At 39.7% G+C, this 15,098-nt stretch overlaps 1 protein-coding gene across 3 annotated transcripts in view; it reads right to left on the bottom strand.

Annotated features, from left to right (window-relative positions):
- The window catches only part of rab27b (RAB27B, member RAS oncogene family), a 75,586-nt gene that overhangs the window by 39,454 nt on the left and 21,034 nt on the right, over window positions 1–15,098 (bottom strand). The window contains exon 1 of one of the 3 annotated variants that reach the window (XM_052010188.1): window positions 11,263–11,377. The exons of 1 other annotated variant lie outside the window; for it this stretch is intronic. The gene's annotated coding sequence lies outside the window, so the exon portion shown is untranslated. Of the gene's footprint in view, window positions 1–11,258; window positions 11,378–15,098 lie in introns of those variants that run through there. One more of the 3 variants, XM_052010189.1, reaches the window with a different exon arrangement.

Raw genomic sequence — 15,098 nt, 5'->3', positions numbered from 1 at the left:
ATTGGCCTTTTTAGCCATCTCAGAACTCACAAAACTACAGTGGAGGTAAGTCGTCCTCAATCCCAAGGAACAGCCCAAGAAGATCAGCGTATAAAATTATTTTTGAGGTCAAGAGAGTATACGGTAGTTTACAATATACAGTTTACCTTAGTACCTCAGTAAACAATTAGAGACCCAGTTATATCTCACTGAACAATGTTTAAAATTTTAGTGTTTAACAGTAGAATAGTATGTAAAAAAGTAGAAGTTTACATCAAACCTCTGAGTCTAAAATGATATATCTGCAACTGCAACACTGCACCTGGTGGAGGAGTGTGGTATTGATGATAGCAAACTGCATTTCTGCATTTGTTCACGGATATTCCACTCAGAAGCTGCTTTCAATTTTACAGGATGATGATGGTGAGCAATGAATACTTTGCCATTGTTAGAGCTGTAAGCTCTAGTCAATCTTGTGTTCTCTGATTATGCTCCTGTTGATATGCTATTTGATGTTTAACTACGTTAAAAATGCTTTACTAATGCAGCGTAGTTATCTTCAGTTATATGATAGTTTATTATTGGTATTGGTTTATTATTGTCACTTGTACCGAGGTACAGTGAAAAGCTTGTCTTACAAACCGATCATACAGGTCAATTCATTACACAGTGCAGTTACATTGAGTTAGTACAAAGTGCATTGATGTAGTACAGGTAAAAACAGCAACAGTGCAAAGTGTCACAGCTACAGAGAAAGTGCAGTGCAATAAGGTGCAAGGTCACAACAAGTGACGTGAGGTCATAGTCCATCTCATTGTATAAGGGAACCGTTCAATAGTCTTATCACAGTGGGGTAGAAGCTGTCCTTAAGTCTGGTGGTACGTGCTCTCAGGCACCTGTATTGTTATGGACTCAGTGAAAGTCCCTTTAAGATAGAGAGTGTGTGTGTATGTGTGTGTGGGGCGTGCTTACGTCAATAGAAGATAAAGGACGTAATGACGTGGTTGAAGAAGTAAGAAGAAGAAGGAGAGAGAGAGAAGGGAGAGAGACACCAGCCTGCTTGTTTTCTCTATCGATGGATGAGAAACAATAACTGTGTTTGCCACTGAAATCCATGTATGGAAGTTGGAAGTAATCCGGTGGAGTTCACTTTGTTGCTGACCTGTAGAAGGAAACAGGTATTTGTGTGTGGACGACCACGGTTCGGATGCTTTTCGGGGTGAGGAAGTCACTACCGAGTAAACACTGAAGTGTCGTTTGGGTTCCATCGTGGAACATTTGGATTTCGTATGTACTCTCTCTATGTTTTTCTACATCTACATCTTATCTTCAGACAACGGTGGTTGTTGAAGAAGCCCTTGCTCATGTTTCACCTTATGGCTTGCGGAACTGAACTTTAAGAACCATTCAGGAACTGGGAGTTTTGGACTTTGTCACACACACACACGAAGAGTTTAGTTTTGGGGTTAACGTTCGAGGTTTAACATTTTTGAATTCTAACATACTAACATTTTTTTTTACTTTTATTTTACGTATTACCATAAGTAGTGATTAATAAAATAGTTTTTAACACTAAATCATGCTCAGTGTGTTTCTTTTGTTGCTGGTTCGTGACAAAATTGGGGGCTCGTCCGGGATAGTTCCCAAGGTTAACGAGTGTCGTCTGGGATTGTACCCCAGATTGACGAGATTTGTTCGGGATTCAATCCAAAGATTTTTGAGGGAGGTCTGATAAATTCTTTTTAATTGGCTTGTGTGTGTGGAAACCAGCAGCAATGGATATTAAGGCATTTTTGGAGTCACCAACCCAAAAGGGATTGGAGGTGGCGAAAAAGGATGATTTGATAAAGATTGCTACCAGGCTAAACCTTACAGAAGTAAAGCAGTCTATGAGAAAGGCAGATATTCAGAGATTGATAGCTGGCCATTATGTGGAAAAGAAGGTGTTTGAGAAGGAAGTGTTAAAACAGTTTCCTGGCAGTGAAATAGCAATTTCTGAGGCACAGGTGCAGCTGGCAAAGAGATTAGAGGCTGAACGAGAGCAAACTCAGTTAAAGATAGAGGCCGAACAAAAGCTAACTCAGATGAAGATAGAGGCTGATCTAGCAATGAAGCAGATGGAGCTGGATAACGAGGAGAAAAAGAGGCAGCATGAGTTACAAATGAAGCGTAGGAGTTCGGAATCTGATTCTGATGATGATTTTTCAGCCAGCAGGGAGGTTCGATTAGTCCCTCCGTTTGAAGAAGATCAGGTTGATCAGTATTTCCAACATTTTGAAAAGGTTGCTGTGAGTTCAAACTGGCCAAGGAAAGGATGGGCTCTTATGGTACAGAGTGTGATTAAAGGTAAAGCTCAAAAAGCTTATTCTGCTTTGTCTGCTGAGGATGCAGCTGATTATACCAAGGTAAAACAAGCTATTTTGAAGGCCTATGAATTGGTCCCTGAGGCTTATAGACAAAAATTCAGAGACTTGAGGAAATCTGCAGATCAGACTTATATGGAATTTGCCAATGGAAAGAGAATATGTTTTGAACGATGGTGCCTGGCTAAAAATGTAGATGGGGATTATGATAAATTGACAGAATTGATACTGGTGGAAGACTTTAAAAGATGTGTTCCAGCTGAATTAACAACATATTTAAATGAAAAGGCAGTGGAAACTTTACAAGAAACTGCTAGGTTGGCAGATGATTATGCTTTAACCCATAAATCCAAATGGGGACAACCTAAAACCTTTCAAAAGAGTTACAAAGACAATCCAGGTAAACCAGAGATTAAATTGGGAGGTAATAAAAAGGAAAGGATGAAAAGAAGCCAGGGCTGGAGAAACCTGTTGAGCGTACTTGTTATTACTGTAGGAAACCTGGCCACGTGATATCTAATTGTGCCCTTTTGAAGAAAAAGAAGGAAGCTGGGCCCAATGCTTGCTTTCAGGCAATTAAAAATCAAAAAGGTTTAGGAGATGCTGTTAAAGATCAGTCCTTGCAAGAGGGAAAAGCGGAAAAGTTGGAGGAGGTGAGAAAAGAATTCCGTTCGTATGTATCAGAGGGTTTTGTTTCACTGAATGATGAGTCACCCCAGGTGCCAGTGAAAATTCTTAGAGATACTGGGGCTAGTCAATCTCTCTTGCTGGACAGTGTTTTAAATTTTGGTGAAGAAAGTGACACTGGTGAGGTAAATCTAGTGCGAGGCGTTACAGATGACACCATGTCTGTCCCTCTACACAGGGTGATTTTACAGTCAAAGTTCGTAGAAGGACCAGTCGAGATAGGGATAAGACCTAGGTTACCAGTGGAAGGAGTTTCTTTGTTATTGGGAAATGACCTTGCAGATGGAGAAATTGTTCCTGTGGTACGGTTAACGACCAAACCAAGGATTGATGAGTCTGAGAATGATCCAGACGTTTACCCATCATGTGCAGTGACTCGAGCTAGAGCTAAAGAATTAGCCAAGACCGACAGTCCGGTGCAGTCTGATGTGGTTCCTTGTGACAGTCCTAAACAGGAAGAAAATTTTGATGCCTTATCTGAGACTTTTCTGTCTTCACTGGAGGATCAACATCCTTATAGTGAGCCTGAATTTAAAGATTTGTCTTTGTCGAGGAAGGATTTTATGGTGGAACAGACAAAGGACCCTGAGTTGACAGAATTGAAAGAAAAAGCACTCTCATGTGAGGAGATTGAAAAAGTGCCAATTGGATATTATGTCAAAAATGGAGTGTTAATGAGGAAATGGAGACCTCCTCATGTTCCTGTTGATGAGGAATGGGAAGTTATTCATCAGGTTGTTGTTCCAAAAGTTTATAGGGATGAAATTTTAAACCTGGCCCACAGTATGCCTTTGGGTGGTCATTTTGGGGTGAATAAAACTGTAGGGAAGATCTTGAAACATTTCTATTGGCCTGGTTTGAGAAAAGATGTGGTGATGTTTTGTCGAACCTGTCACACGTGTCAGATGGTAGGTAAACCAAATCAAAAATCCCCTGTGGCTCCGTTGAAACCAATTCCTGCTTTTGGTGAGCCCTTTTCGAAGGTGATTGTGGACTGTGTTGGCCCCTTACCAAAGTCTAAGACTGGAAATCAGTATTTGTTAACCATCATGTGTGCCACTTCTAGATTTCCAGAGGCAATACCCCTTAGAAATATTAAGGCCAAGACGGTGTCAAAGGCTCTTTTAAAATTTTTTACCTTGTTTGGTTTGCCAAAAGAAATCCAATCTGATCAAGGTAGTAATTTTATGTCAAAAATTTTTCAACAAATAGTCTATGAGCTGGGAGCAAAGCAGATTGTATCATCTGCATATCACCCAGAATCTCAAGGAGCTCTGGAGAGATTTCATTCTACTCTCAAAAATATGCTGAAGACTTATTGCTTTGAAAACACCAAGGATTGGGACGAAGGTATCCATTTACTTTTGTTTGCCGTTAGAGAATCGATCCAGGAGTCAATCGGATTTAGTCCGTTTGAGCTTGTGTTTGGACATAGGGTGAGAGGACCTTTGGAGTTGTTGAGAGAGCAATGGGTTAATGAGGAAGTGCACTTGAGTCTGTTGGACTATGTCCAAGAATTTAAAACTCGGTTGGAGAGAGTCTGCCAGCTAGCGAGAGAGAATTTGAAAACTAGCCAGATAAGAATGAAGACATATTTTGATAGACGTGCTCGGCCTAGGACATTTGCAGTGGGGCAAAAGGTGTTGGTATTTTTCCCTAGCCAAAATAATCCCTTGCAATCTCGTTTTTCTGGACCCTATGTTATTGAATCTCGAGTGACTGATCTAACATATATAATCAAAACACCAGATAGACGCAAGAAAACACAACTCTGTCATGTAAACATGCTAAAGCCTTATTATGAGAGGGATTCAGTTGTGGCCTTGGTGGATGATGTAAAGGTTGTTTCTAGAATGCCTGATGTTGATGTTGAGGAAGGCCAATTTAGACCAAATATTGTTCCATCAAAACTAAAAAACCAAAATATCCTGGAGAACCTGGAAACGAAGTTGGACCATTTACAAGTTTCACAAAAACAACAGATGAGAGAATTAATTTTAAAATTTAAAAATCTGTTCCCAGATGTTCCAAACAGAACATCGATAATTACCCATGATGTTGATGTTGGGGATGCAAAACCAATCAAACAACACCCATATCGAATGAATGTGGAAAAAAGTAAACTTGTTGATCAGGAAATCAAATACATGTTGGAAAATGATATTATTAGACATTCTACTTCAAATTGGAGTTCGCCCTGTGTTATTGTACCTAAACCTGATGGAACTGTTAGATTTTGCACAGATTACAGGAAAGTGAATGCTGTAACGAAGTCAGATGCTTACCCTATTCCTAGGGTGGATGATTGCATAGATAGAGTGGGAAAGGCAAAATTTCTTACAAAGATTGACCTATTAAAAGGGTACTGGTGTGTTCCATTAACAGATAGAGGAAAGGAGATTTCAGCCTTTGTAACCCCTTCTGGATTGTATGAATACAATGTTTTGCCATTTGGAATGAAAAATGCTCCAGCAACATTTCAAAGAATGATTAATTCAGTGATTCATGGGTTAAAACATACAGATGCCTACATTGACGACTTAGTGACTGGGAATGATACTTGGGAAGGTCACATCTCTGTGTTAGAAAGGTTGTTTGAAAGACTTTCCAAGGCTAACCTTACAGTTAACTTGGCTAAAAGTGAATTTGGCCATGCCACTGTGACGTATCTTGGTTATGTTGTAGGTCAAGGCAAGCAAGCTCCTGTTCAGGCAAAAGTTCAAGCAATATCTGAGTTCCCTATTCCCACAGGTACGAGGACTGTTAGAAGATTTTTGGGAATGGGTGGATATTATCGAAAATTTTGTAAAAATTTTGCTGATATTGCTCTTCCCCTAACTAATCTTCTGAAGAAGGGAGTTTTGGACTTTGCCACACACACACACGAAGAGTTTAGTTTTGGGGTTAACGTTCGAGGTTTAACATTTTTGAATTCTAACATACTAACATTTTTACTTTTATTTTACGTATTATCATAAGTAGTGATTAATAAAATAGTTTTTAACACTGAATCATGCTCAGTGTGTTTCTTTTGTTGCTGGTTCGTGACAAAATTGGGGGCTCGTCCGGGATTTTTTTTTAGGTGGGAGGTGTTATGGACTCAGTGAAAGTCCCTTTAAGATAGAGAGTGTGTGTGTATGTGTGTGTGGGGCGTGCTTACGTCAATAGAAGATAAAGGACGTAATGACGTGGTTGAAGAAGTAAGAAGAAGAAGGAGAGAGAGAGAAGGGAGAGAGACACCAGCCTGCTTGTTTTCTCTATCGATGGATGAGAAACAATAACTGTGTTTGCCACTGAAATCCATGTATGGAAGTTGGAAGTAATCCGGTGGAGTTCACTTTGTTGCTGACCTGTAGAAGGAAACAGGTATTTGTGTGTGGACGACCACGGTTCGGATGCTTTTCGGGGTGAGGAAGTCACTACCGAGTAAACACTGAAGTGTCGTTTGGGTTCCATCGTGGAACATTTGGATTTCGTATGTACTCTCTCTATGTTTTTCTACATCTACATCTTATCTTCAGACAACGGTGGTTGTTGAAGAAGCCCTTGCTCATGTTTCACCTTATGGCTTGCGGAACTGAACTTTAAGAACCATTCAGGAACTGGGAGTTTTGGACTTTGTCACACACACACACGAAGAGTTTAGTTTTGGGGTTAACGTTCGAGGTTTAACATTTTTGAATTCTAACATACTAACATTTTTTTTTACTTTTATTTTACGTATTACCATAAGTAGTGATTAATAAAATAGTTTTTAACACTAAATCATGCTCAGTGTGTTTCTTTTGTTGCTGGTTCGTGACAGTATCTTCTACCCGATGGAAGAGTAGAGAAGAGAGAATGTCCCGGGTGGGTGGGGTCTTTGATTATGCTGGCTGCTACACCAAGACAACGAGAGGTAAAGACAGAGTCCAAGGAGGGGAGGCTGGTGTCCGTAATGCGCTGGGCTGTGTCCACAACTCTCTGCAGTTTCTTGCAGTCCTGGGCAGAGCAGTTGCCGTACCAAGCCATGATACATCCAGATAGGATGCTTTCTATGGTGCATCGGTAAAAGTTGGTGAGAGTCAAAGGGGACAAACCAAATTTCTTTAGCCTCCTGAGGAAGTAGAGGTGCTGGTGAGCTTTCTTGGCCATGGCTTCTACATGATTTGACCAGGACAGGCTGTTGGTAATGCTCACTTCCAGGAACTTGAAGCTCTCAACCCTCTCGACCTCAGCATCATTGATGTAGACAGGTGCATGTACACCGCCCCCTTTCCTGAAGTCAATGACCAGCTCTTTTGTTTTGTTGACATTGAGGGAAAGGTTGTTGTCATGACACCATTCCACTAAGCTCTCTATCTCCTTCCTGTACTCCGACTCATCGCTGTTTGAGATACGGCCTACAACGGTGGCATCATCTGCAAACTTGTAGATGGATTTAGAGCAGAATCTGGCCACACAGTCGTGAGTGTATATGGAGTAGAGTAGTTACACTGATTATTGTAACTTTCTCACATTTTGTAACTGCATGCATTACTCAAAGTGATTCCCTGTGTTTCTTCTAGGGAGTACAACAAATCTTCCTGTTGCAAAACAATATTCCACCAGTCTTTGTTTCTACATTTGACTCCAGCCATTCGAACTAATATGGAGTATCTACTACCTCCAAATCCTTACCCACATCCAACTACCTACCCACGGTGGTACAATCTGTTGATGCATCAGATGGAAGAGAGGCTTTATTTGTGATACCCATAGCAGTCTAAAACTATTTATAAATTCAAAAATACAAACTTAAATTTAGAGGGCAATACCTACTTAGTTCGAGTTTGAGGGTTTTATCATGCAACATGCACATGATAATCCATGAATTTTGATTAGCTTGTTAAGTAGCAGGAATATGCCAAAAGCTTGTGGCCTTTTACCCAATGAAGTTACATTTCACACAGCATTACCAGAAGATAACATTGTTGACACAGTTTATATTAGGGTTTCATTATTTAAAAATAAAGGTTTCCTAAATGTGATCATGAGCATTTTTTTTCTTGATGTAATGCAACTGAGGAAGTCCATGCGATGCAGTAGGGCACAGGATTAACAAAAATACATTAAGGCTGTTTAATATTGTAATACTACAGCATGACTTATCAACCATTCCATTATTAGATTACTCCATTCTGCCCTAAATATCGGAAGATTTTAATGTAATCTATTTGAGAATGAACCATATGCAGAAAATGGATAGCATTGACAATGCTGCACAATTTAACCTCCCTTTAACTCCCTCCCTCACACACATAAATATGCACACAACATACACACACACACACACACACACACACACACGTGCACGTGTAACATACCTGTTTGACGAACAAGAAAAGTGTATCTGGGTGAGAACCTGAAGAATACTGGCGTGGTTTCAACTGCACTTGTGAATTTAATATTAAAGCATTTTTCCTTTCTGAGGTCTTGGGTCTGTGGCTAATTCTAGTTATAGTAATAGGAAGCAGAAACAGCTGAAGAATGAAACTAATTTCTTTCCCACTGCTTCAAAAAAAACCTTGACAATACACAAAGACATGCTGAATATTCAGTAGACCCTGGGGTCTCAGAGATAAAGGACAGCGAAAAATAGATGTGGGTCAAAAAAGTGGGCAATGGAATGGATTCATCAGAACATAAACTGTACCTGTCCTCAGTTCTGATACAGGGTTTTGGACCTGAAATATTAACTGTTTGACCTGCTGAGGGTTTCTGGCATTTTCTGTTTGTACTTCAGATTTTCAGCATCTGCAGTTTGTTTTTTTAATTTTCATGTATGTAACCTCCTGGTACTTTAATTACAAGGGAAAAAACTGCAGTATACTAAGTTTGTAGTGCAGTTACAACATTTAAAAGACATTTGGAAAGGTACATGGATAGGAAAGGTTTATAAGGATTTGGACCAAACACAGGCAAATGGAACTAGCTCAGTAAGGCAACTTGGTCAGCATGGACGAGTTGGGCCGAAGGGCCTGTTTTCTGTGCTGTTTAACTCTATGACTCTAGGTGCTGCTTGTAGCATACCTCTGCTCTTTTGAAGATTAATGCATTTTTGGCATTGAATAAGGAAGCATCAAACTGCACTAAATCAGGTTTGGCAACTCTACATACTTACACTATAAAAAAGTTCCACCCTTCCAACATATACATTCCTTCTGTTACTTAACAATAGAATAGCAAGTCATTAAAAAATAACTTCTCAGCTCATTATCACATACACTGCAGGAACAATACACGTTTCTCTGTAATTTAGATTCACTCATGATTGATGCAAACAGTTCAACACGACTGTTTCCAGATAATCTGCTTCACACTATCAGTTATCATCAGAAGTGCCCAGATGTAACGTGACCAATGGGAATACTCCACTGGAAAATACTAAACAAGGAGAGCTACTAGATAGCTTCTTTGGAAATCCATTCTTAAAGAAGCTTCCTTGAATAACCAACTCAGTTTTTCAAGACGTAGAATGTGACATACAGGTTTCACTAGAGGGAAAAGTACTGTCCAATACTTTAAAATCCAGCCATCAACTATCATTTTTTAAAAAAAGGTTATATTTTAAAATATTCATTAATAGGATGTGGGCATCACTGGCAAAGCCAGCATTTATTGCCTATCCCTAATTGCTTGAGGAAGTGATTTCTTATCAGGCCTTTATGGAGTCTTTAGCATCAAGTGCCACGCTGTGGGGATACAGGCCAGACTGGTTAAGGACAACAGATTCGTTTTCCTGAATTATGTCAGTAAAACAAAACAAGTTTCATGATAACCTGGTAATTTGATGGTCACCACCATCAATCCTACCTTGTTTAAAACTCCAGATTATTTAATTAAATAAATTTAAAGAAAATTAAAGAAGAAAGGCTTTCGTATCTGTAAAAGTAACTGGTAATCTGTTGTTAAAAGCAGAAACAGTTCACTGAAGTCCTTTCCTGGTTAAATCTACGTGATCCCAGTCCCATGTTAGTATGGTTGACCCTAATAGGCAAAGTAGTCATATCAACCAACAAGCAACCAATCTGCTGTGAGATTTTAGATTTTTAGCTTGAAGAGATTTTTCACATTTTACATAGATTTAGAATATTTCATATTAAAACAGATTATTTGCATGTCTTGTTTAGAATATACATGTTAATAATGGTCATTAAATGTTAATAATGGTCATTAACTGCAAACACTTATTCTCTCTCCACAGAGTTTACCTGAGTTGGGGAGTATTTTCAGCAGTTTCTATTTTGTTTCAGATTTCTAGCATCTGAGTTACCTTGTTTCTGGGAAGGGGTGCGGGGGTGGGGGGAGGGTGGGGAGAAATCTGTCTTTGTCTTATAACAACAGGTTGCTACTTTGACCTATCAGGTCTATGCCAGCTTCTAGAGGAGCAATCCCATCAGTCCCACTCCCCCTCTCCTTATTCCCCTAAATCCATTCACACATGGCTATCAGTTGGCTACTGGTGCATGAGTACAAATCACCAGTTGTATTTGTCCCCCACACATTCCGTTCCATTTACTTAAGTGGCAATCAACACTCTACCACTTTAAAACAAGTAATCGAAGGCGAATTGCATCCTCAGGTCTCTTACAGGGTTTAAAGACTGGAGAACAAGCTCCCTAAATATAAACAGAGTATGAAGCATTTATACACTCTCAATAGGAAAATGGGAAACTTATAACTAGAACAAAAGGCAAAATGGCAACCAACACAAGAAAATGCTTGATTTTATGACCAATGGGTTGAGTCCATACTTGTGCAACTACAATGGTTACAAGACTGGTTGGATTGTTCTTCCTGAATGAATACTGTGCTTTTGCATCATTAAGGAAGCCGCATGCAAGTTAAGGCCTGTCAGATTTCAAAGTTCTTTGATTTAGGTTCAGATTCTGTCTGGCCTTTTAAAGCTAAATTGTATGGTTTTCAACTAATCCTGGAAGATCATAACTTTGGGCATGAAATAGTTCATTGGAGGCAACAACATTATTACGCAGTGGTCAGTAAATGTTGTAGAGTGCAAACATTCCTGAGTTAATAGTTCAGAACAACTGCTAGCTCAGTCACTCAACTGCAACTTCATATTGGTAGAAACATGCTTTACACAAAACAATTTCATTTTAATGGCCCCAGTGAGTACTAGTACAAAGTAAATTGGCTATCCCAGCAGAGTTATCAACAACCTTGAGGACATGTAAGATAAAAACTTACTTACTGTGTCTAAGAACACTCTAGTTCTTTTTCCTGTCACTCTGTAAGTGAGAGAATTAAAAAGGCTCCACCTCAGACGGTGCAGTGAACACTATCTGACTGCACAGAGGGGAGGCGTGGCTTGCAGCAGCAATTTGAGAAATTTACCCAGAGCCAATTTTTTTTAAACATGAATTTACCTGGGCGGAGCAAGCCAAGTCTCAGCTGAATATTTCAACAAATAGTCAGGTAATGTTGCCCATCCTGACCTCACCACAACTCCACGAATAAATTGATCAACCTGGTGCTTTGTATAAGTGATTACAACTTTTATAATTAGGAACTTATAACAACAGGATTAACATTTTTGATACAAATCAGAAGCCCTCAAGAAACAAAGAAACATTGTCTGGGAGAGGCAAGTTTTCATTATTTTGTTATTCTCTCTTTCTCCTTCATAGAACATAGAACATAAGAACACAGTACGGGCCCTTCGGTCCACAATGTTGTGCCAACCTATATAAACACCTACTCCATGATCAATCTAACCCTTCCCTCCTACATAGCCCATAACTCTCCATTTTTCTTACATCTATGTGCCTATCTAAGAGTCTTCTAAATGTCCCTATTGTATCAGCCTCTACCACCACCCTCAGTTGTGCGTCCAGGCACCCACCACTCTCTATGTAAAAAACCTACCTCTGACATATTTAAACTTTCCTCTCTAACCTTAAACTGGTGTCTTCTGGTATTAGCCATTGCCACCCTGTAGAAAAGGTGCTGGCTGTCCACTCTATCTATGCCACTCATAACCATATACACCTCGATCAAGTCATTTCTCATCCTGTGTTACTCCAAAGACAAAAACCCTAGCTCGCTCAACCTAACATCATAAGACATGTTCTCTAATCCAGGCAGCATCCTGGTAAATCTCCTCTGCACCTTCTCTAAAGCTTCTACATCCTTCTTATAATGAGGTGACCAGAACTGAACACAATACTCCAAGTGTTGTATAACTAGTTTTATAGAGCTGCAACATCACCTCATGGCTCTTGAACTCAATCCTCCACACACCATATGCTTTCTTAACCACCCTATCAACTTGCGTGGCCACTTTGAAGGATCTATGGACTTGGACCCAAGATCCCTCTGTTCCTCCACACTGCTAAGAATCCTGCCACTAACTTTGTATTCCACCTTCAAGTTCATTCTTCCAAAGTGTATCACTTCACACTTTTCCAGATTGAACTCCATTTGCCACTTCTCCACCCAACTCTGCATCCTGTCTATATCCCGTTGTAACCTACGACAACCTTCTACACTATCCACAACCCCTCCAAACTTCATGTCATCCGCAAACCAAAGGGGATTTGTTTGTAATCACCCACCCTGACAGCCTCCAATGCAACTGAACCCATGGTCACCGTTGAGGACATAAGATCAATCTTCTGGAGTGTGAGCCTGAGAAAATATGTAGCAGTTAGCGTAACGCTTTACAGCGCCAGCGACCCAGGTTCAAGTCCCTGTGTTCTCCCCGTGTCTACGTGGGTTTCCTCCAGGTGCTCCGGTTTCCTCCCACATTCCAAAGACATACAGGTTAGGAAGTTGTGGGCATGCTATGTTGGTACCGGAAACGTGGTGACACTTGCGGGCTGCCCCCAGAACACTCTACGCAAAGAGATGCATTTCACTGTGTGTTCTGATGTACATGTGACTAATAAAGATATCTTTTATCTTAAAGCACTCATCTTTCAATAATCTCATCAATCAGGACCGGAACCTAACATTCATATACTTTAATGCATCTTCACTCAAAACCTCACTCCCATATCTCACCGCATGCACATACTGTCAGCTGTTCAATCTTAGCAGTGTAGCATTCTTCAAATATCCAAACTCTTTGTCAGAAGAAGATGACACTGTTTTTAAAAATTAACATGATTGATTTCTTCGATTCACTATCCCAATCTGACCTCTCTGTCATTGACCTTATTTCAATGAAGTCTAATGTAGACACGGAAAACAGCACCTTGTCTTTCTTCGGGACACTTTGCAGCCCTTGGCTTAATATTAATCTTAATCTATTTAGACCTTAACCACACTTCCCATTGACCTACAGCGGGAAGTGCTGTGAGACTGAAGTGCTCACTCTTCTGAAGATTATATGAGGAGTTGATCAGTGTTTGGGGTCGGCTTTTGTGCTCTCTCTTCTCTCTCACATGTACCTTTACTTCTTTGATTTCTTTAGTTAAGCCTAATCCTTCGCAATTGTATTACTTCTACAAAACCATTTATTCATTTCTTCTTAAATACATTCCAGGTTATTCTATTTCTTTTCCTTTATGTCTGTGGTTTTCAGTTTCACCTTCCTCTTTTTTTAATTAGCTTGTAATCCTGAGACTTGGAATAATGATCCAAAGACATGGGTTCACATCGCAGTAGTTAGGGGAACTTTTGTTTTATTCTTTCAGGTAATGTGGACTTCTTGGAACTTGTTGGCAATGCTGCCATTTATTTCCATTTTTAATTGCCTTAAACTGAGGTTGTAGTTAAGAATCAACCTTATCAGTGGGTCGGGAGTCACAAATAAGCCAGAACTGAAAGGCATTCGTGAACCAGATGGATTTTATAGCAACAGGTATTCCATGCTTACAGCAATGGAGACTTGCTTTAGTTCTGCCACAGATGTGTATGTTCGGTAATGACGAATAAAGTTCTAATGTAGAACATGCACCATTGTAATGGTACACCCACGTTAAGGTGCCCAATTAAGGGCATATTTTGTCCTTAAGAAAGTTACTCCATTTGCCATTATTTTCTGTGAAGTATACACCTCTCTCTTGCTTCCCTGTAAAAGTGAATAGTTAGTTAACCTGGCTAATGAGTAAATTAACATGGCTCCATCACTTCAGTTATCAATTAGAATTGTACTGAACCAATAGGACTGCTATCATTTGCCAAGGCTGGCTTTCTGTTTACAATGAGATTTGTAAAAACCATTGCGATATTCGCAGCAAAATACATTCACTCTGATTAAATTATCTATATTTTGGAGTAACAATCAAGCCAGACTTGAAAGGCATTAGTGAACACAAAAAGGCAGTGCAGCAACACAGCATCTAATTATGTCTCATTAAGACAAGCAGAAATCAAAACAGCAACTTGATTTGCATGGATTACAAGATGTGATGAAGTATCAATTTACTGATCTCTTGTCTCGAAGCAGCACATGAATGTTTTTCTTTCATATTGATAAGTAAATATGACTGAACATCAAGAATGGAAACACAAAATAAATGGTAGAGTTCTGAGAAGAACAGAGGGAACACATGTCTATTGGTCCCTGAAGTTAACAGGGTAGATAAATGAGGTGGCTATGAAGGTATGTGGCTACTTAACCTTTACTGGCGGAAGCACAGAATTCAAGAGCAGGAAGGTCATGGTGGAACCATGTTATACACAAGTTAAGCCACTTGTGTTTGACATACAATTTACACCACAGAAAGGTGAAAGCATTAGGAAAGATGTAAAGAAAATTTAAGAGAATATTGCCAGGGCAGGGAAAGTTTAGCTAAATGATGAGATTAGCTGGACTGGGGCTGTTTTCTTCAGAACAAAGGAAGGTGAGGGGGGGATTTAACCAAGGTATGTTATATTATTAAATTACTAAAGATGGAAGATCTTAATTTGCTTAATAGTGTGATCAGAACTAGAAGGCACAGATTTAAGTGACAGGTAGGAGGATTGGAGGAAATAGAGGAAAAGAAGATTCACCCAGAGCTCGGTGCCATTTGTAACTCACTTAATGAGAGGGTGAGAAAGGAAAAAAATGCTCATCTCATTTAACTAGTCTGGATAAAC

The sequence above is a fragment of the Pristis pectinata genome, chromosome 2 (assembly GCF_009764475.1).
Source record: "Pristis pectinata isolate sPriPec2 chromosome 2, sPriPec2.1.pri, whole genome shotgun sequence".
Classification (NCBI taxonomy): Eukaryota; Metazoa; Chordata; class Chondrichthyes; order Rhinopristiformes; family Pristidae; genus Pristis; species Pristis pectinata.
Note: the sequence above shows the minus strand (reverse complement) of the source record. Positions and strands in the feature narration are given on the sequence as shown.